Source organism: Epinephelus fuscoguttatus, linkage group LG2, assembly GCF_011397635.1.
Source record: "Epinephelus fuscoguttatus linkage group LG2, E.fuscoguttatus.final_Chr_v1".
Taxonomy (NCBI): Eukaryota; Metazoa; Chordata; class Actinopteri; order Perciformes; family Serranidae; genus Epinephelus; species Epinephelus fuscoguttatus.
Genome location: NC_064753.1, coordinates 39,898,557 through 39,920,408, shown reverse-complemented (window position 1 = coordinate 39,920,408; position 21,852 = coordinate 39,898,557). Strand labels below are relative to the sequence as shown.

General features: G+C 41.1%; 1 protein-coding gene across 2 annotated transcripts in view; it reads right to left on the bottom strand.

The window, feature by feature from the left end:
- Window positions 1–7,173, bottom strand: part of LOC125901739 (zinc finger protein 609-like) — a 109,646-nt gene extending 102,473 nt beyond the window's left edge. The window contains exon 1 of one of the 2 annotated variants that reach the window (XM_049597623.1): window positions 6,725–7,173. The gene's annotated coding sequence lies outside the window, so the exon portion shown is untranslated. The remainder of the gene's footprint in view (window positions 1–6,724) is intronic. The other variant, XM_049597632.1, reaches the window with a different exon arrangement.
- Window positions 7,174–21,852: the final 14,679 nt, after the last annotated feature.

Below are 21,852 nucleotides of genomic sequence, written 5' to 3'. Positions count from 1 at the left end.
TTACTGCCTTTCCTTTAAGGATAGTGGCATGAAAAGCAGCTGTTTCCTGCCAACGCCTTGCTGCCTTTCCTGCCAAATTAGTAGCATTAAAAGCAGCTGTTTCTTACCAACACATTGCTGCCTTTCCTTCAAGGATAGTGGCATGAAAAGTAACTGTTTCCTACCAACACCTTGCTGCCTTTCCTTTAAGGATAGTGGCATGAAAAGCAGCTGTTTCCTTCCAACACATTACTGCCTTTCCTGCCAAATTAGTAGCATTAAAAGCAGCCGTTTCTTACCAACACATTGCTGCCTTTCCTTCAAGGATAGTGGCATGAAAAGCAGCTGTTTCCTACCAACACATTACTGCCTTTCCTGCCAAATTAGTAGCATTAAAAGCAGCCATTTCTTACCAACACATTGCTGCCTTTCCTTTAAGGATAGTGGCATGAAAAGCAGCTGTTTCCTACCAACACCTTGCTGCCTTTCCTTTAAGGATTGTGGCATGAAAAGCAGCTGTTTCCTACCAACACATTGCTGCCTTTCCTGCCAAATTAGTTGCATGAAAAGCAGCTGTTTCTTACAGACACATTGCTGCCTTTCCTTCAAGGATAGTTGCATGAAAAGCCGCTGTTTGATTCCGAGTCATCACAGCTTTTCTTGCTAAGGTTGTGCCCCCCCAAGACCGGGTATTTTAAGCCAAAACAGGATCTTCCCCTCACCGTAACAAAGTGTTTTTTGTGCCTAAACCTAGCCGCACGTTAACCACAGCACTGTTAAAACATCAGATTTCAGTGTTTCTCCTAAATTATTAATGTAACATATCCGTGGTTTGCAGAAACATACAATGCCAACATTTTTTCTGGCAGCTGGGATGGCAGATTAAACTAATTTTATTGTTGCAACTCTGCTGTGTATTGACAGATATCTAAAGGGCTAACATCAAAATAAGGGACAAAGAGCTTGACAGTGAAATCCTGAGACTCTACCCACCAAAAAATCTTAATATTACTTCTTCCCTTTTAATGTCTACCTATTTAATGCAGTAAAAAAAACCTGCTGTGTGCAATTGCATTGATTTGAATTTACAATTACTGACTACCATCTGGAAGTCAGGTCATGTATGTAATGATGTTTTTTTGCAGGCTCTCGAGAGCTGAATGTTGGAGCTTCCCATCCGTGCTCAAACAAGCCCTACCCCCATCACTTAGGGACGACCACTTCAAACAAATCTCAACCTTGGGGAAATGCTGCAGGATGTTTTAAACCTCAAAAGGTGCTCCATCGCATCACAACCTATTTAATGACACTAACTATATTATGAGGCTTAATATGGATTCTTAATATGAAGGAATGCACACTCTTCTCAAAATAAAAACCAAGAACATAAGCGCATATGTGGGTATACATTCACCTAAAGTGCATGGCTTCATTCAGGTGCTTTTAAAAGGTGCCTGGAAGCCTTTTCAAATTGCCAGCTACCTTTAAGGATATGGGCTAAATCCTTCCTTACTTTGCCATCAGCTGGTGTGAGGCCATGAGATGACGGGAGCCTTACAAAGCCAACATAATCCCCTTGTCCTGGACTAATCTGATGCCCTGGACCTCTAAACAAACACTATTAAATTCTATTCCTTCACACTGTGTCTTTGATACCCAGCCTGATGCGGAGCAGATTTTAAAAAGGTGAACGGCTGGTCAACATAAACACAAAACAATACACAAACTTTCACTGTTTCTGCGGAACCTTGAAACTTAATATTTCCTTCTATTCAACAGAAACACGTCTGTGTGAAAGCTGTTGTCGTTGCTTCCCCACTGAAACATCCCAGCAGCTCTGCCATTACAAAAATCAAACTAGTGAATGAGGAAATAGTTATTTCCTCAAGTGGCATTGCTCTAATGTTCACCTCAGGCTCTCATCCAAGCACTGGGCAAATTTACACATCTCTAACAACTATAAAATGTCATGCTATTGTGTGGAGCTTGGAGTCTTAAATTTCCCTTCCACTTTACAATTGATGGCGCTGTCAGATTGTATAAAATGTGTCTGGCATGCTACAACAAGGCTCCTAACACCCTTACAATGATTAGAACAAATTACTACTAAAAAAAAAAGGGTAATCAGATGGAGAGGAGCTGCCTTTGAAAAGGTAGTCAGCTGGAAAGGAAGCGGTACCAGCTCCCTGCCTCACACTGAGCCGAAGTTTCCTCGCAAGAAAAGATAGAAAGGAACAAATGAACATGTTTGTTCTAAAGAAGTTCTACAGTTATTAACAGGAACACCACTGCGCCAACAACTATTTTGCCAGCTACATAATTTCAATTTTGGGCAAAAAAATCCTTGGCATTGTGAAATCCTCTGGGCTTGATGGTGTTATATTACTATATCTTGTATTGATTTCATTATGAACGAGTGCATGAGAAGAATAAGTAATAAAAGGTCTCAACGTAAAACAACCTTAAAATGTATAAAATCAATACAAAAGAGTCAGTAATGAATCAATACTGACCAAACACTCTTACAGGCTAAGTGAAAGGCTTGAATCATTTATAGGCACAGCTGACAAATTACAGTAGCTCTAGTAAAGTTGATCTTCACTGCTCCCTGGACTGAAATAGTCCTCTGTGGCTGGCTGCGTACAATGGTGAAATGTCCCGAACACTGAAACACTTTATTGGTGAGCGACCCACACTATTAATTCATCGCTTCTTAGGTGCTGTGTGAGATATTACTTCCTGTATGACACCAAAAATCATTCTCAACTACAAAGACAAACGTTGGCTGCTGCAGCATACCAAGGCTACACTCCAAGCAAAACAAACTGTTACCTACAGACCTCTGTGACAAAGACTAAAGTATTACACATGAAAAAGTCTGCTGCTAGCTAACTGAATGGTAAACTAAGAAGATCCAAAACACTGATGGTGTAAATCAGCCATGTTTATTCCATGACACATTAGAGCAAAGTGGATTAACACTACAGTTATAACTACAATTGTCTGTAGGAAGACTCAATCCTTCATCAGTGCCCCCAGTGCAGAGTTATTGCCACACCCGGACAAAAGAGCTGCCAAACTGATATTTCAAATTGACTGCATCATTAGCCAGAAATGTTCAAGGCCCTGAAGGAAAATGTTTCAATAACAAATATTCAAAGTTTCCCTTCTCTTGCTTTGGTTATTGGTGCAATTATCTAGACAAATATTGACAATAGGCAATAAAAATTTTTGGCAAGCAACTGAAATGAACAAACAAACCAACCATTTTACTGACAACACACCTTATGGCAGCTGGCTGTTTTTACAAACACTATCGACCCTCTCTCAAATATGTGTCTGCGAGGTAATGCTTAACACTCAGTTAGGCTGCGCCCACACTAAAACGTTTTCATTTTAAACTCATAACTACTGCTACATTTAAATCTAGTGTCCACACTACTTTGGCATTTTGAAACCCCTTAAATGGAGATATTTGAAAACGCTGCTGAACCTGTCTTTGTTTAAAAATTTCAGGGTTGCGTTTGAGTCTAGGAGGGTGGAAAAGAAGACTTTTGAAAATCACGATGCAGAAACCCTTTTTTGTGCCAAGCCAAAGTATCAATTAGTTTCTGTAATTTCAACCCTCTTCTGTGGGTAATTCTTTCCAATTGTCATGGCTTTCTCCAGCGATGGATAATGCTCCTGGTACCACTGAACTATGTTGCTGTATTTGCTTTGCAACAAATCCCAACCTGTTTAATGCCACCTTGATTGCCTTATACTCGTGTGTTTCTTTCAGTAACAGTTCAACCTCATCGTGGGGCCAAGTAAAGAAATCTCTGGTCTTACATTTCACCATTTCCGTAGTATTTTCTGTAATTAAGCAACTAACCACAGAGTAAACAATCTAATATCTGCTTCTTCTTTACACTGGCATGTCCAGTGTACATAAATGGTCATGTGCATATTCAGGCATGTTGGTATAGATTATTTCTGATAAAATACTTGTGTTTACAGAGACTGTTTTTGTTTCGTAACATCGTTTTGAAATTAAACAGGCATTGGTGTGGATGTGGCATTCGACTAGATAGCCACTGATTTAGTCACACCAGATGGAGAACCTTTAGAGATGCATTGTAAGCACTATGCAGATGCATTAGTCAAAACAGAAGCACAAATAACATATGTTAACAACTGATTAACAGTTGGCAGTGGTGCGCTGGGAACAATGACAACTGTATGTTGTAATTAAAACCACATCTCACACTTATGTCCTCCAAAAATGTGTCATTTAGCCGATTCAAATATGGCTAATTCAACTTTAGGTTAATACTGCTCTGTTCAAAGGCAACCTGTAGTTAACGGCAGTGTTTAAGAGACTTCTTCTTAGTGTTTTGTAGTTAACCATTGAGAGAAATTAGGAAATTCTGCAAGCTTTAACAGAGTACTGGGCTGTAGACTACTTGGCCGGTCTTTCATGTGGTCCTGTCATACTCCATGGAGCAGCACAGACCACAGGGTTAGCCCATAGTGGTCTAGTTAAACAAAAAAAAGTACTTTAATTGAATGACTCACTTCAGGGGAGATGGGACAGCCCCAGTAACACCAGCCAACAAAAAGAATCTGAGTAATCGGGAGAGAAGGGTCCCAAAATTTATTAGACTACAATCCACCATTTTAATGAGATCTTGTCCCCTCGGAGAAGACTTTGTTCTGGATGTTTTTAGAAGTGTAACAAACTGTGGCACCAGGAACGGAAGTGAAACGTAGGGTTCAAATAGTCATGTCTCACACATATTCTCACACTGTGTTGAAACCTCGAGAGTGACACGTTGGTGAAAATGTTTCATTTTCTGTTTTTCCTGAGATAAAATCCCCTAGTCAGTGAGGAAACATATCGGTGTTCCCCTGCTCAGTGTCTTCATGATAAGTTAAAGAGACCTTTCAGAGGGTTTGATGTTCTCAGCAATGTTTCTCCCTTGATAAAATGATCAATGTATGTTTCCCTGGGTCAATATTTTATACTCGTTGAAACCTACGCCCTTACCTCAGGGGTGTCAAACTCATTTTACTTCATTGGCCACATACAGACCAATTTGATCTCAAGTGGGCCGGAACCCACTTCATAACAACCCCTTCAAATTTTTCCCTTTTTTTTTTTTTTTTTTTTTAACAGTAAATACATCTTTTCAGAAAACGTTTGTCCATTTACAAAACAAGTGACAAACAGCCCAAACTATCCTATGAAAAATGATGTGCAAATTCACCAGTATGTCTCAGTTTTTCCACATTCAGTCAGTCCACTACTAACTTTCATTACATGACTTTTATATATAACTTTCCATTATAGTGGAAGCTGTTGAAGAATCCAGATTCTTTTGTACTGAAGCTGCTGGTTGATAACATTTTGCACAAAACTCAATATCTTTAAATATGGCCACAGAAAGCATTCATTGTTATGTCAGAGAGCTGTGTTCCAGTCGGAGTGAAAAGGCCTCGGAGTATTTTACATGAAATATCTACTCACTGAAACCTCTTACACCGTGCAAGACCATCCAGTGGCCCAGATTAGACCCTTTGGCGGCCGGTTCTGGCCCCCGGGCCGTATGTTTGTCACCCCTGCCTTAACTTGAGTGCAATGCAAGTCTGTTTTCTTGACTTTAGACACTGATATCTCCATAGTGGCTGGATGGATATTTACCATTAAAACTGTATTTTACACATCCATAGCCCTTGGTTATTCTGCAATTTGAAATGCAAAGATATCCCAAACCAGTGTTTTACAATGTTAGATTATATCAAGTGTATTCATTGTTATTTCAGAGAACTGTATTCCAGTCGACGTGGAAAAGCCTCTGAGGCAGTATTTCACAGGAGGTATCGACTCACTGGTTTTAACTGCTCTTAAAACCTCTGTGCATCAACCTAAGGTGTGCAAAATCATCCAGTGGGCTAGACTGGACCCTTTGGCGGCCTGGTTCTGGCCCCCGGGCCGTATGTTTGACACCCCTGCTTTAACTTGTGTGCAATGCAAGACAGTTTTCCTGACTTTAGACACTGATACCTCCAAAGTGGCTGGACGGATATTTACAATTCAAACTGCATTTTAAACCTCCATAGCCTTTGGTTATTTTGCAATTTGAAATGCAAAGCTATCCAAAACCAATCTTTCACAATGTTGGGTTATATGAAGAGACACAGCACCCTGGGAACATGAGGGTGACCCTCTGATGGGTGCCCTGGGGTCCCCGGTGCCCAGCTTGGGAAACACTAGACACCAAACACTGGTGGAATCTGCAGCTTTAACTTTGTCCAACATATTTACTGTTTAATATTTAACTTTAAATGGCAATTAGAAATGAAGGCAAGTGTTTTTGTAACGAGTAATGGACGTTACTCTCCACGCGCTGACCGTTACTCCCCATGCACCCACAGTAATAGTTAGCATTTAGGTGCTTTAACGTTACTTGAGTACTCGTTTTCCATGTTTACACGTTGGTTGAACTTCCAGAAGCTAGCAGGGCTACCTTAGCTCGGTGTAATGAGCTAATGTGACTAGTACGCTAGCTGGCAGAGTGAAACAATGAGCTCAGAGTGCAGTCAGGCTTGGCTAGCTCGCCCGCTGCTGCATGCTGTGCTGGCTATACGGTGGAGAAGCTAGCCAGCTCGCTTTGCACGCAAGGCTAACGTTAAATGGCTAACGAGTCGTAGTCAACAATAAGAGAGGGGCAAAGAGATGAAAGAGAGACATGTAGTAACTTACCGACTTAGCTAGCCACTCCTATTCCAAACCCTGGTCCGTCCATGGTGGTGTGCACTCCATAAAAACAACAAATCAAGAGTGTGAATCAGGATAAGAGCTCTGAGGAAGACTGGAGCACCAGAAACCAGTGGCAGCGCACTCCCCAAGACATCCAACACAAGAGAGGAGGGGAGGCCAGCGATTCACTGGACTTCTGCCATCACACTTCGAGATACCGTCCTCATCGAAAACACCCCGAGTCCGGAGGGCATTTTATCGGCGCCGCCTCGAGCCCGACACAAGTCCAGTCCTCTCCCGCGACCTTCTGGCGATTAATCCCACAGCGGAGAGCTTCCCATCCAGGTTAATTCCCCCCGTATTCACCGTTTCTGGATGAGTGCCGCGGTGGTTCTTCGTGTGGGAACTGATACAATGTAGCCAACCAGCAGCAGCGGGAGGGAGCGGGGAGGAAACCCAGGAGGAGGTGCTCCGGTCGGATTGAACTGTCACACTCCACGGAGCACCGGGTTTAAGACACGGAACTGGATCAGCACTCTGAGTGGACTGTGATTTACATGTGTTTGTTTACAGAGAGTTACAGACCCCAGCTGAGCCAACCTGACTCAGATCCTCCACATAACTTAAAGTACATATATATCCTAGACATGCTCCATTATGCGCCTGTTGCTGGTTTAAAGAGTTAATGCTCCTTCATGGAAGGAGTCAGTAAGCTGAGTCTAGGTAGATGGATTTCTGAACTATCAACATCTCTGCCCTTGGAAAAAAATACATACACTATCAGAGGTAATCAATCAGTCTTTCAGAACATCTGGGGTCCCTTCATGTGTTATCTAGAGAGGACAGACTGTCACATGTTGGGTTGTACAGTCCCTGACAAAAGTCTTGTCGCTTATCCTAGTTGTAGGAACAACAAATAATAACCTGACTTGTAGTTGATCAATTGGGATCAGAAATAGCTTATATGAAAGGCAAAGGTCTTTAGATTATGCTTATTATACCAAAATAAAGTTGTGTGTCATTCATTGAGTTTTATCATTTAATTAGGACAGAAAGGTCAGATTTTGCTTGGACAGAAGTCTTGTCGTGTCTTTAAGCGATTCAACCAGTCACAGATTAGAGCGCCACCTGTGACAAATACTGTAATTAACACATTCCCAGGTGTGTATAAAAAGAACCCCAGCACACCAGACCTTCATGTGAAGTGCAACCTGACCGCTGACAACATGCCAAAGATTCAACCACAGACCAAAGTGCTGATCATCAAGAGCCTGAAGACCAAGTCTGCTGCTGAGGTGGCAGACATCTTCAGTGTATCCAAACGTCAAGTGGAGAGGATAAAAAAAAGACTTGAAGAAACTGGTGACGTTCATGACAAGCCCAGGTCAGGCAGACCCCGTAAGACAACTGTTAGAGAGGACCGTTTGTTGCTTCGGCAGTCCAGGGCCAGCCCTTTTTCAACTGCAGCAGAGCTACATCAGAACTGGTCACCAGAAACCCCTGTATCTACCAGAACAGTTTGTCGAATTCTCTCACGCAATGGTCTTCATGGCCGAATTACTGCTCACAAACCAGCATTAAACAGAAGACAACAAAAGAATCGTGTTGCACTTGCCAAGGCCCACAGCTTGCAGAAAGGATGGACAGTGGAAAAGTGGCAGAAGGTTGATTTTTCTGATGAATCGTCCATTGAACTGCATCCCAATCGCTGCAAATACTGCAGAAGACCTGCTGGAATCCGCATGGACCCAAGATTCACCCAGAAAACAGTCAAGTTTGGTGGAGGAAAAATCATGGTTTGGGGTTACATCCAGTATGGGGGTGTGCGAGAGATCTGCAGAGTGGATGGCAAAATCAACAGTCTGAAGTATCAAGAGGTTCTCGCTGCCCATTACATTCCAAACCACAAGAGAGGGCAAATTCTTCAGCAGGATGGTGCTCCTTCTCATACTTCAGCCTCCACATCAAAGTTCCTGAAAGTGAAGAAGGTCAAGGTGCTCCAGGATTGGCCAGCCCAATCACCAGACATGAACATTATTGAGCATGTCTGGGGTAAGATGAAGGAGGAGGCTTGGAAGATGAAACCAACGAATCTTGATGAACTCTGGGAGTCCTGCAAGACTGCTTTCTTTGCCATTCCAGATGACTTCATCAATAAGTTATTTGAGTCATTGCCGAGACGTATGGATGCAGTCCTCCAAGCTCATGGGAGTCATACACGATATTAATTCTTTTTCCCAAAGCACCATGACTTTATGTTCTGATGTTATTGGAGCATGTTTGTGTATTCAAAAGAAAGTATCATTTCTACAGTACATTATTTTTGTATGCAACAAGACTTTTGTCCAAGCACGATCTGACCTTTCTGTCCTAATTAAATGATAAAACTCATTTAAAAGTGAATGATGCACAACTTTATTTTGGTATAATAAGCATAATCTAGAGGCCTTTGCCTTTCATATAAGCCATTTCTGATTCCAATTGATCAACTACAAGTCAAGTTATTATTTGTTGTTCCTACAACTTGGATAAGCGACAAGACTTTTGTCAGGGACTGTATACTATAAGTGACCCTCTGCAATGTCCAAATCTGTCAAAGTTCCTCAAATTTGAACATTAAAGCGTGTACTTTAACCAGATCCTCAACCTGTAATTTGTGATCTCATTTTCTTCCTTATTTTCTTCCTTCCTTATTATTTTTATTTACTTATTTTCTTCCTTTTTTATTCACTTATTTTTGTTCCTTTTTTTATTTACATATTTTCTTCCTTATTTTTATTTATTTATTCTCTTCCTTTTTATTTACTTATTTTCTTCCTTATTTTTTATTGTCTTTTCTTTTACGCGTCTGTGGATGTAAATGTACACATACCAGATGTGTGTATGTGTAGGTCTTTGTTTACTGTTGTTAAAATCAATAAAGATACTGTTGGGGGGAAAAAAATACTCCATTAGGGACTGTTCTTTACCTATCACAGGAGGCAGGGGCGTGACTTCAGTTTTTTGACCTTCCCCAAAGATACAAATATTTTTCCATGAGCTTCTCCAAGTGACTTGCATGACCGTGTCTCCAACATAAATGAAAAAAAAAGCCTGGGTTTTTACACTCTTGTTGTGCATCAGAATCAGAAACACTCCTCAAGGGGAAATTATGATTCATTACAAGAGTATGAAATAATAGTGTGCAAATATAAAGCAATAAATACAATAAAGAAATAATGAAATGTGCATTAAAATAAAAGGAAAATGGTAAGCCAGTGCAATAGGTTTATTTTTGGCCAAATGAGACTTACAATAAAGTAATTTTGATGAAATATCAGTATTTTTAAATCAGATTTGATTCTGTTTTTCTGACAGATGTGTCTGTCAAACATTATGTGTCCAAGGAACGACAGAAATGTGAAAAAATTCAATGATAATTTCTATTTTTACAGTTTCTGGCTATGATAAATGGTGCAATTTTGGTGATTTTTTTTCCAGCAATATCTTAATTTATTTTCAAATACCTCATAAGATTTAACAAAATGCAAACAACAATAATAAAAAATAGTAACTTGTTTGTATACTTTTTGTTTGTAATCTTTTCCAGAGGTTGAGTTATGGATAATTCTTTAATCCAATTAATGGAATTTGGTTTACCAGTCTTTTTCCAAGAGAGTGAGATAACTCAAATTCAAAATGTTACTTAAGAAAAATGCACAGAAGTAAATTTATCAGCAACACGAAGCCTGCTTGAAGTAGGCTTTCAAAAGAGGCTCTTTTCAAAGAGTTGCATTCAGCTAGAAATACTCACCTTGCTTTGCACAGGAGGCCAGTAACCAAACATTAATAATATCTATCAGCAGGCTATAAATAATAAACAAATTGCCTGTTTTCAGCCTTTTGAGTTTTGCTGTCCTGACCTTATTTTACACAGTCTATGGTCCTCATTAATTTTTGCCAAATGGCAAATCCAGTCATAGTAGCCCAGGACAGGTGGGTGTTTCTAGGATTTGGGAACTTCTCGGGTCAAATTTGGCCTATGGGCTGTAAGTTTAAGCCGTTATAGAATATTATAGCCTTTGTCTGTTATTTTGTGTTTATCACTAACAAATACATGTAAGAGCATTTTAATGTTGTAGTTTTGTCGGTGTGGAGCCAATTTCAGATATACTGCATCAGATAAGCAGATCATTGAAGTAAAAAGTAACTATACGTGTCATAAATGGAGTAAAAAGTACTTTATTTGTCCTTTAAAGTATAGGCTAGTGGAGTAGAAAGTACAAGTATGTCAGAAATGTACAACATTTACTTGAGTAAATGCATTTATTTACATTCCACAGCTGCACAACTGGCACATTGCTGTGTTGAGTTACAGCCACTTAGCTGGTGGTCGGGGACAGAGCCGCAGCCAGGATTTTACTGACATCAGTAATGGAAGAAGTAATGAGATTGAGATCCATTTTACACAGCATGAACTGAAGAGCTTATCTGAAAAGATAAAGGAGGTGCAATGTTGGAGGACAATGAACACCAGCCAAAGGGATCTGTCACAACCTGGCAACCCAAACATTGTTCATATTAATGGCTTATAACTAAACAAAATAGATGATATATTACTCATCAGTAAAGCTGCTATCTACAGCTTAGAAACCTCAAATAAATTATGTGATTAGAAAGTGGTAACGTTAAAGCAGCCTTTAGACCCTTTTACTGTTAGTAAACAATGTGATGTTTTCTGGTGGGCGGGGCTTAGCGTCAGGCAAAACTATTCTCCACAACCATTAGCTAGCACTAGCTAACAAGTTCTGTTGGCTTGTTTTAGACAATGGAGGAAGATGATACAAGTGGTGCATTCAGAAATACTCATTCAGTGTGTCAGAGCGCAACTGGACTGTTAAATTTGTAACGCTGTTGGAGTGTATGGTTCGGTTATCCAGAGCACCGCATTGTGTCATTACCTTAACCTTTGTTAATTACGCTCCATTTCTTCAACCAACAGGGTTCTCATTTTAATGTAGAGCGTCTGACTGTATTTACAAACGCACCATGTCAGGTCACTCACTCTCCGGGACCGCCGCCAATGTTACTTGAATAAGTAAAGACTGGCCAACGGGACCAGACTGGACCCGTATGCTCTCACTCAGCGGATGGATGATGTCACAGGAAGCTTTGTGGTTGATTACTATGCCAATCTTACAAAGGAGGACGACACTTGAACGGTTTCCTCCAGTTTGTTTTGCTATCAAAGCTAACGTTAGCTAATGTGCTAAAAAGTTAGCGTTACAGAGAAATCCAATATTCCTCTTAATCCCTCCCCGGTTTCTGATGAGGTGGACATGATAACCCTTAATACACATAACGTTATTCATCCCTACAACAAGAAATACTTTTTCCCTAACCTGATATTTGATGATCGCCTCCGTCCAGTCCTTTGGTCTTATCTCATTTAACCATAGCTGTCTTTGTTTTTGTTGACGGGCAGTGGCGGCTGGTGATAGAATTTAAGTTTTGAGCCATGACTCCTCTTCTAGCACCCAATTACACAACAAAACGGCATTTTAAGACTCCTATGTAGCCTACAGCCCTGTGGTGGAGTGTTGTGTTTTGCCTCCAGCTAACAAACTGACATCATTTTGACATTGACTATAAAAGGGTCTGTTATAAAGACTTACTGCATTTGGTTTGGAGAGTGAGTGTAATTATAAACACACTATAGGAAACATTGTTTTCCCTGGTAGTCATTGATATCATCTGTAAATAATTGCTGGCTCACTTTCTTCCAACACTATCCAATGTGCATCTTGATTTTCTGTCAACACTTTTAAATCTGTTAATACTCTGATTACACAGTAAGAAAACAATGCTGAGGTTACAACTTGATCTTCACGCTTCAGGGCAGATTGGACATGTTACCTTTGCGACTCTCTGAACCATGTTCCAGTTTCACTGAACTGAATCTATTAACAAACATCGGAGAGGGAATATCTCTGAGAACAGCAAGCTGGAAAAAATAAAAAAAAAAGCTTCCAACAATGAGACGCTTTCATATATGTTAGGATTCTAACTCTCACAGCTCCACGGATAACCTTTCATGTTTACCAGCTTCAAACACCATGAAGGCTTTAAGTCGTTGTCTCTCTCAGCGCTGGTTTCCCAGGCAACAAGAATATGATAATGTTGCCTTTGACATGACAGAAGGAATCATCTCACTAACAAACAGAGACAACAGGCACAGGGAGGGCTTGGGGGGGGGCAGGGGAGGGGGGCTGAATTAATGGACTCATTTTCACACAGGGGGGGAAAAGCAGCAGCAGCAGCAGCTACTCACCATCCTCCATCCATCCTCCATCCATCCTCCATCTTCCTCCACTGCCTCCAATGCATTCCTGCTGGCAGGCACACTCATGCCTTCCCAAGGGAACAGCCAGCCTCCATTGGAAAGCTAAATAACAGTCAGTGGCAAGTGGGGACTGGAGGGGGGACGGATTTCTGATGATGACTGCCCTTCAAGGCTGAGGCTCCAAAAAGCTCTCGCTGCTGCTGCTGAGCGTCACACCAACTAAAAAAACCTGAAATGAACAAGCTGTGTGGACGCCATGTGTTTTCCATCAGTGAAAAAAGGGCTAATCAGCCAGCCATGTGGAATCACAGAGGGGCTGGCTTGATGCGTCTGATCATCTTTCCATTACTCTATAAAAGAAACTGTAAAGCCTTGAAACCCTCCTGATAGAGACTTGCTCCTTAGCACATGTTTAAATTACAGATCTGTGACAACTGGCAGCGCAAGAGCACGTTCGTAAATGGCCGTAACAAAGATACAGAAGAATAAATTGGTCCCACAACTAGGTAACATCATTACAATTACAATGACAAAACAGCATAATAGGATACAGTGCTGTGGCATTATTAATAGATTTTAATGATTCAAAATGGCACAAAGCCGAAGGATATGGACACATATGAACCAAATTATCACTGGCAACAATTCGCCTCCCGTTCACAGAGTGAGCAAAGGGGGGAATAAGGGCGCTTTCACAGCTGCCCTGTTTGGATCAGTTCAATCGAACTCAGGTTTGTTTGCCCGCTGAGCGCGGTTTGTTTGGGCAGGTGTGAACACAGCAATCGCACTCTGGTGTGCACCACAACAACCAGACCGAGACCTTCTTGAAGAGGTGGTCTCAGTCCAGTTACAAATGAACTCTGGTTAAACATGAGCATGTTACAGTCCTGGAGGATTATTAATGTGCACCTCCTCCTGTACTGCCTTAATATGCACATTCAGCACATCCAATGCATCAAAACATTGTTTTCTAGTTGGAGCCGCGCCTCGTTTTCAAACTGTATGGTTTGACTAAAATGAACAATGACAGCAATATAGTCCACGATGAGCAGCGCTAAAATCAACCTGCGTAGTTGTCCCTCCATTGTGACATTAGAAAGTGTCACATTTATCTTGCAAGTGTACTCTTCTTCAGCGTTTTGTTACTTCCTGGATTTTTCCCACGTGAAAATTCCGACCAATCAAGAGCAGCTTTCTCACACAAGGCATTTGATCTGGTCCGCTTGTAAATGCTGCCGTGAGAACACAAACCACAAACGTTCATGCTCCATTCAGGATAGATTGGAATAACTTTGGTGATGCCTTATTTTTCATTTAGTGCCATTATTAGGTCCAAAATTTAAATTTGTCCAACACTCCAGTTTACCTTTATACCAACAAAACTAAAGACATTCCCATCTGCCTTAGGTGTACTTTGTCTTCAGTACTAATTAGCAAATGTTAGCATGCTAAAGGGCTAACTTAAGATGGTGAACATGGTAAAAACTAAACCAGATTAACACCAGCATGTTAGCATGCTAATGTTAGCATTTAGCTCAAAGCACAGCAACATAAAACTGCTGGCTTGGCTGTAGACTTTAAAGCCCCACTGGCATGGGTCTAGTATTAACAAGAAGACCTCATGTGATTTAGAAACAAGAGGCAAGAACGATGCATGATGAAGAACAAGAAACCTAAATACAACCCCAAATCACAGAGATGCCAATGTGCGCAAGGACTAATATTATCACATAACTTCTGTTTATGGCACAATATGGTTGGTAATTTGGGATTATGGACATGGCATGAAGATCACAGACAACCATAGCAATCAATACAAATTATTAGAGGGCCCAAAGCAATACTAGTTCCATGTGAATAGGGCTTTCGACTGTGTGTGAAATTTCCTACTACTTACTGTATGGTATAGTGCACAATATTTACCCTCCAACACGTTATCTAAGTGTCTGAATTCTGAGTGCGTAAAACTCAACAATGGAAAGAAAAGAGCAACCCATGGCATGCACACTGACTATTGAGTGTCTATTAAATAGGGAGCAATGAGTGAATAAGGGAGTGACAGCCATGGTCTCGTTATCGAACATTTAGATGGAGAGGAAGAGGAGTCTTGTGTTTGTTTCTTTCCCCTGTGGTTTGATCATCTGGTTATAGCCATACAAACACCAGCGAAGGTCGTCCACCATTAGGGCTTAATGGATGGGAGGCATGCAGACAACAGTATGCATTAAGCTCAGGAAATCATTTTTTTGTGAACATGAGATCGGCCAAGAGCCAAGAATTAATCAACAATGAACAGTAAAGTCAATACAGTAATGCTGGATGCATTTTGCTGAGGAGATGATTTTAAAGCTGAGTTGTGAGGCAGATCTGGTTCCTCGACGACTCTGTGTGTTGAATATGACGTAAAAAAGGCAAAATTAGAGGAAGCGGAAAAAATGTTGATTCAAAGACTATTAAAAAAGAGCAAATGTCAAAGTCATGACTTTTGTTACTCAATCTTATAGTTAGGCATTTACCCGATTAATAACAGAGCTCATACCACAGTCATGACGCATTTAGGAAACATATCTCTGAATGTAACCGATATAAAATGACAGATTTATTGTCAGTATGGAGATAATAAGGTATTTTTCTAACAATTTTCTTTTGTCGTCTTTCCGAATTTCAATTTCGTCAAATATCTATATCTGTTTATATTATTACACTGAACCGTCATGAGAATAAAAACGCATTTTGTAGGCCTGTGGCAAAGCCGGGTTTGTATTTACTGTCTATCATATAGCAATATGCTAATAGTTTATTCAGAGTAATCATGTTATGTATCTGTTACAGTGCCTGCTCCTAAGAAAACAGAAGCCTGGAAGCGACTGTTTTACATATTCAAGAGACTAAAGCCTGACAAATCACAGTGTTCAGAGATTTAGCCCTCGTGACAGCAGAAGTCTTGAAGACAGACTATGATCTGAACTGTCTTCTGTGTGGCGTCATGTGTGTTAAAAAGCTCTGAGAAGCTGCAAAGACGCCCTGGTGGGGGGGCTCTTTGTGGACGGGCATAATACCCTGAACACACAGTCTCGTTATTTCACTCTGTGTTTCTTTGGTATTCTCTTTGGAAAATTGATGTTGTCATCATTTTAAATATCCCTGACTCTATTTGCGTTGTTACAGGTACCGTTTCATTCAGCAAGGTCGAAAGGTCACGGACTAAATTGATCACTTATCAGTGGATCTTTAGAAATGGCAGCGAGTGAGAGCCATTTGTGATGGGAAATCCATTTTTAATTGGATTTATGCATCTGCTCTCCTTTGGAGGACTCGAGGAATCATTTTCTCGTTGAGCCAGAAGCCTTTTGTAAAGTCAGATTGGCCTTGGTTGCCGTGCAGATTTACTGATATTTGCACAACACAGACTTCCTTTTTTTATCGCAGTCATTTGTGGAAAAAGGTAATTTATAGAACAGATATTAACATTTACTATTGCCCTCCCCTCAAGGGCAAACAGGTCTGAGCTTCTTATGAAGAGAGAGCACATACAGACATTCACATCTCAGATATCTCTCTGTGTTTTACTCACTTGCCTTGAGGGATGAAGGCTTTCAAAAGTTCCTGTGCTTCCCCTCCTCAGATGGGGCCCACCTTGTACCTCTGGACTAACCAAAGGCGACGAGCCATGACACTCTGGAGATGGCACAAAGGCATTCTGCTCCACTTAGCTACTCTACACTTCCTACATAAATGCATCCTATCAGGCCAGGCAGTTGTAGGCAAGAGCAGGAAATGTGTTTCATGCAACAGACTGTTTGAGCTATGAAAGGAATAATCTCACATTTTAGAAATCTGTTAATTTGCTTTCTTGCTGAGCGTTAGATGTAGAGGTATAAATCTTCTCATTTAATGACCCAGACACACCAAACCAACATCAAGGGACTATGGGTGATGAAGGCCGACTGTTGCATCACCTTATGTCGCCTGTGTCTCTGACAAAAAGTTGCACATGAACATGCGCGAAGACTACAACCAACGGCCAACTAGCACGTATGTTCTGCACCTGCATGAGAGGAATTAACTGTCCATACCAGCAGGTGGCGGTAGTCTGTATTTGTCATTCAAAAAGGGAAACCAGGAGGCCAACAGCAACAACATTCATGATGCTAGTTAGCCAGTTAGCACATTAACAAAACAACCTGATGTTGACTGAACAAAGGATATTTACTGTGTGCCAGTGAACAGCAATACAGACAATTATTAATGGTTTCTGCTTAACACCTCAGTGGCTAATATAACAAGTTTGTTTTGATCTCACGCCATCTTGACTTTAGATGTTTGTTTACTTTCCTCACTTCTGTTTCTCTTCTCGTGCTCTGAGCTGAACTGTCAGTCAGAGTGATTTCATTCCCCTGAATGATTCTGATTCAACATAATAACAATAACAATAACACATTTTATTTATAGAGCGCTTTCATGGTACTCAAAGACAATTTACATTAGTTTAAAAAATCATGAAATAGACTACAATAAAATACACGCAACATAATTCAAACATAACATCAAAAGCTGGTTTGATCAGATGAGTTTTGATGAGTGATTTGAACTGGAAGAGGTCAGTGCAGTCTCGAATGTGTTTGGGGAGAGACATGCTGAATTAGCTGGAAAAAAAATAGCAGACATTGACCGATGATGGCCAACAGGGTGGTACACACCGCAAAAACTAACACTCACCAGTGGCCCTTAAGGCCCTTACACACCAGGCCAATGGTCCATTGGTGAGCATCTGTCGCCCTGGCTTTTTTAGTGTGTCCCGCTCTGTTGGCACTAGTCGGCTCTTGTTGCCTTTTTCCTGCCGATTCAGCATGTTGAATTGGCATGGGAGCTCGTCTGTGGTTGTAATCACTGATCGGCAGTTTGGCTCAGCACATGAGAAGAGAAACGGGAGTGAGGAAAGTAAACAAATAACTAAAATCAAGAGAATGAAATCGAAACCACCTTGTCATATTATGTAAGCTTATTTTTTTAGCCACTGAGCTCTTTAGCAGAAACAGTTTGTTTGTGTTGTTGTTCACAAGCGCACAGTAAATATTCTTTGTTCTTTCAACATTGCGTTGTGTTGTTAATGTGCTAATTGGCTAACTAGCACCTTGAATCCATCCTGTCTGTGTTTGGTTTCCCTTTTTGAATGACAAATACAGACTACCGCCACCTGCTGGCATGGACAGTTATTTCCTCTCATGCAGGTGCAAAACATACGTGCTAGTTGGTCGTTGGTTGTAGTCTTCGCGCATTTTCATGTGCAACTTTTTGTCAGAGACACAGGCGACATGAGGCGATGCAACAGTTGGCCTTTGTCGCCACTAGTTCATTGATGTCGGTTTGGTGTGTCTGGCCTTAACTAATGGCAAGATAGCAAAAAAGCACAATTCCTAAAATGTGAAATTATTCCATTAGTAGGTCAGACGGTCTGTTTACAGTCCTGGGAGGTCTATTGGATAAAACACATTTCCTGCCTGATACGATGTTTCCCAAAACGATTCCTTTAATTTACCTACAGAACCACAGAGTGCTGATATTACTTCCTGCTGGCTCGGTGAAAATGGCCAGGTACTGTATGTGTGAAGTCCTGAGATGTTGTTAAGGTGATGAGGGATTATTGTGATGATTTCAGTGCATCAAATTCTGCTGCCAAATTGTATTCAATGAGCCACTCCTGACAATACCCCTTTCTAAATATTTCCTTTGTACATCCACCCCAGCTCGACGGGCAGCGCTCCGTGACACATTATGAGATGGATGAGCCACAAGCTGTTCCCAGGTTGTATTGTTCCCCAGCCTGCCGCCACCTCTTCTAAAGTGCTCCAAAGCCTAATTCCTCTTCCAGGCCTGTGGGGATGGGGGGATGGGACCCTGCGCCCTCAGTCCAATCAGTCTCTCAGCAAGCACACAAAGGTCCTGCTGCTTCTACAACTGGAAACTTGGCTTGATGGTGAGGAGGGCATAGTGCTGGACTGGAGTCAATTGCATTTAATTTCAATCAGGAGGTTCAGCTGGGCATCTTTTTCAGCCCAAATGATGAATAAATACATAACCTTTTTTATGTCTAATTTAATTTAAAACCTTGGCTAACTGGATGAAAGTTGGACGGGGACGGGAATTTTAGCTGGAGTTCTTACTGGTGCTCAAAATTAGATGATGCCCAGCTTGATACATTCCTTCATCCACTCTGCCCTCTCCATTGAAAGCAAGCTGGCATGGTTTACAGCAGAAATCCATAGGTTAAAGAAAACTGGACTTTCATCCAGGATGTTCATGTCCCATGTGAAACCAAAAGTCAATGCTGGTGAAGATTCTCGATTGCTGATCTTGAAGAAGGCCCAAAGCCGAAACATCATCAAAATAAAGGAGATGCATATGGAGCCAGAGTGTGCGACACCTGTTTTCTACAATACGGTGAAGATCTTCAGTCATCCAGGTCATGGTAATCCTAAGTGCTATATTGTAGGTAACTGGACTTTCTTGAGTGTCTTGAAAACGTTTTACCTCTCATCCAAGAGGTTTCTTCAGTTCTTGAACGTCTTCAGTTGAACTGAGGAAGCCTCTTGGATGAGAGGTAAAACATCTTCAAGAAACTCAAGAAAGTCCAGTTGCCTACGATACAGCACTTAGCAAAAGTCAATATTGTTTCAACATAAGGTTTCGTTACTTATGTGCTGCATCCTACGTGAAACCAAAAGTCAATGTTTTAATTGTAACATTACGCAATTCACGTAGTCGTCATACGCTCGTCATACGTCACTCGAGACATTTTTACCTCATGTTTTGTTATGTAACAATCTTATTTTAAGCCAACACATGATCTTTTTTTAACCTAACCAAGTAGGTCTGTTACCTAAACCTAACCACGACCGTTTCATAACATTACCCATGTGTTAATGTGTATCAGCTGTGCTCATATAAATACACTAAAGGTTGCCCCGTTTGTCGCTACAAGACACCAAGGAATGTGACAGAGCATCGGTATTTGATGACCTGGGAATGAAAACAGGTTGAAAAACAACATTTCCAGTTTTACAGGGGCTTCTGTACGGCACTATTTCTTAGCCCTGAGCAATTTCTAGTTAACCAGCAGAGACTCCACGAAGTTACGGTGCTTGAACAAAGGCTAGTCCAGCACACCATCACACGAATTGTAGTTTTTACACTTAAGTTTTTGTGTGGATAAAATGAATGACATGTAGCACTTTAATCAGTGAGCTTTAGAGGTGCTTGTAGATGGATTTTGTTATCTTTGGACAGACACAGGCTAGCTGTTTCCCTCTTTCCAGTCTTTATGCTAAGCCAGTCTAACTGGCTCCTGGCTGTAGTTTCATATTTAAAGGTTTACCAAGCAGTGATTGTTGGTGACTGTTCGTAAACAGTATCACCAGTAAAAGTGAAAGCCAATGCAATATTTCCTGTTTGGAACAAGCTTTGTCTTCATGGCATTTTGCCTCACGACAGTTGCCTTTTTTTGGCATCGTCTTCATGATATTCAGAACTTCCTCTTGGATACAGTCCACCACCTGACCTAACTTCAGCTCTGTGGCCAAGAACGTCCCAAATCTTGCAAAAAACAACAACCCCAAAACCCTTCCCACTGGACAATAAACCCACTAACGCCAGCATCTGGATTTTGAATCCATCCTAGCAGCACTCAAACATTGTTCAAAAAGAAGTCACTGCCATAACATTCTCACTGTCTTCCATGCTTCTTTCTGTTGTTTGCTAACCTGTTTTCTGGCCCATCCCTGAGTTTGAATGAGACGCACCAGAAAAATAACAAACAGATGTACTCATCTGCGTTTATTAGCAATGGGAAAGCAGTCTATCACCTATTTTTAAGGATTATATCCACATTTAAAAACCAGGACACGCTAATTGTGGTAGAAAAAAGAAGAAAATAAGAAACTCCAGGCAGAGGCAGCGTCTCTGTATGTAAATACATCACCACACACTTCTGGGTCATAAACAATTAAGGAGAGGTATTACTTTTATATGAATTGCAGCCCAGACAAGATGACTGTTTCCATACTGAAATGGATCACCTTCAGCATTTTATTCCACACAAGTACATCACATCTTTTGTGCATGAAAAACCAACAGCACATGATCTTGCGGTTTATCTAAAGAGGCTTAGTAAAAACTGCATGTGCTTAATTGTTCAGCATGACGGCACAGAGCCCGTGTTTATGTGAACTTGGGATGTCTGTTCTCATCCGGAGAAATGCCCCTGATGTGGAAGACAGAGGAAGAGGCCACCCACAGGGCAAGTAGCTGTCATCGTTGATTCACTGGGGGCTGAATTTAGTAAATTCTTAAGCAGCCTCTCTGAAGAGAAACCCACCTTCTATGGACAAACTTCACAAAGGAGACCTCTTACATTCTCTGGGTGGGAGATTACTGGGAGGGCTGGTGCAATTATGTGTTCTCATGCTGAATGGAGTGGAGCAGAGAGTTGTAGCTAATCTGCAACTCAAACAAGAGTAAATCTAAGCTAATCAACAGCGAATTACAATGCCAGGCACAGGCAAAAACATAACAGCTCGGGATGGGTGTGTGTGCTGGTGATTCATGCTATGCTTTTCAAACCGTGGTGAAATACGCCCTCGGGCAAGAAACAGCTTAGTCAAAGAGCCACTCAACACATTTGGAAGGAAATAAACACACAGCAACGCAAGACCAGGTAAAATGTTGAAATACAAAATTACATTACAGCGGCTGAATATCAATCAGAGCCTGTCACAACAGCACTGGAGCCACAGGAAAGACTTCATAATAA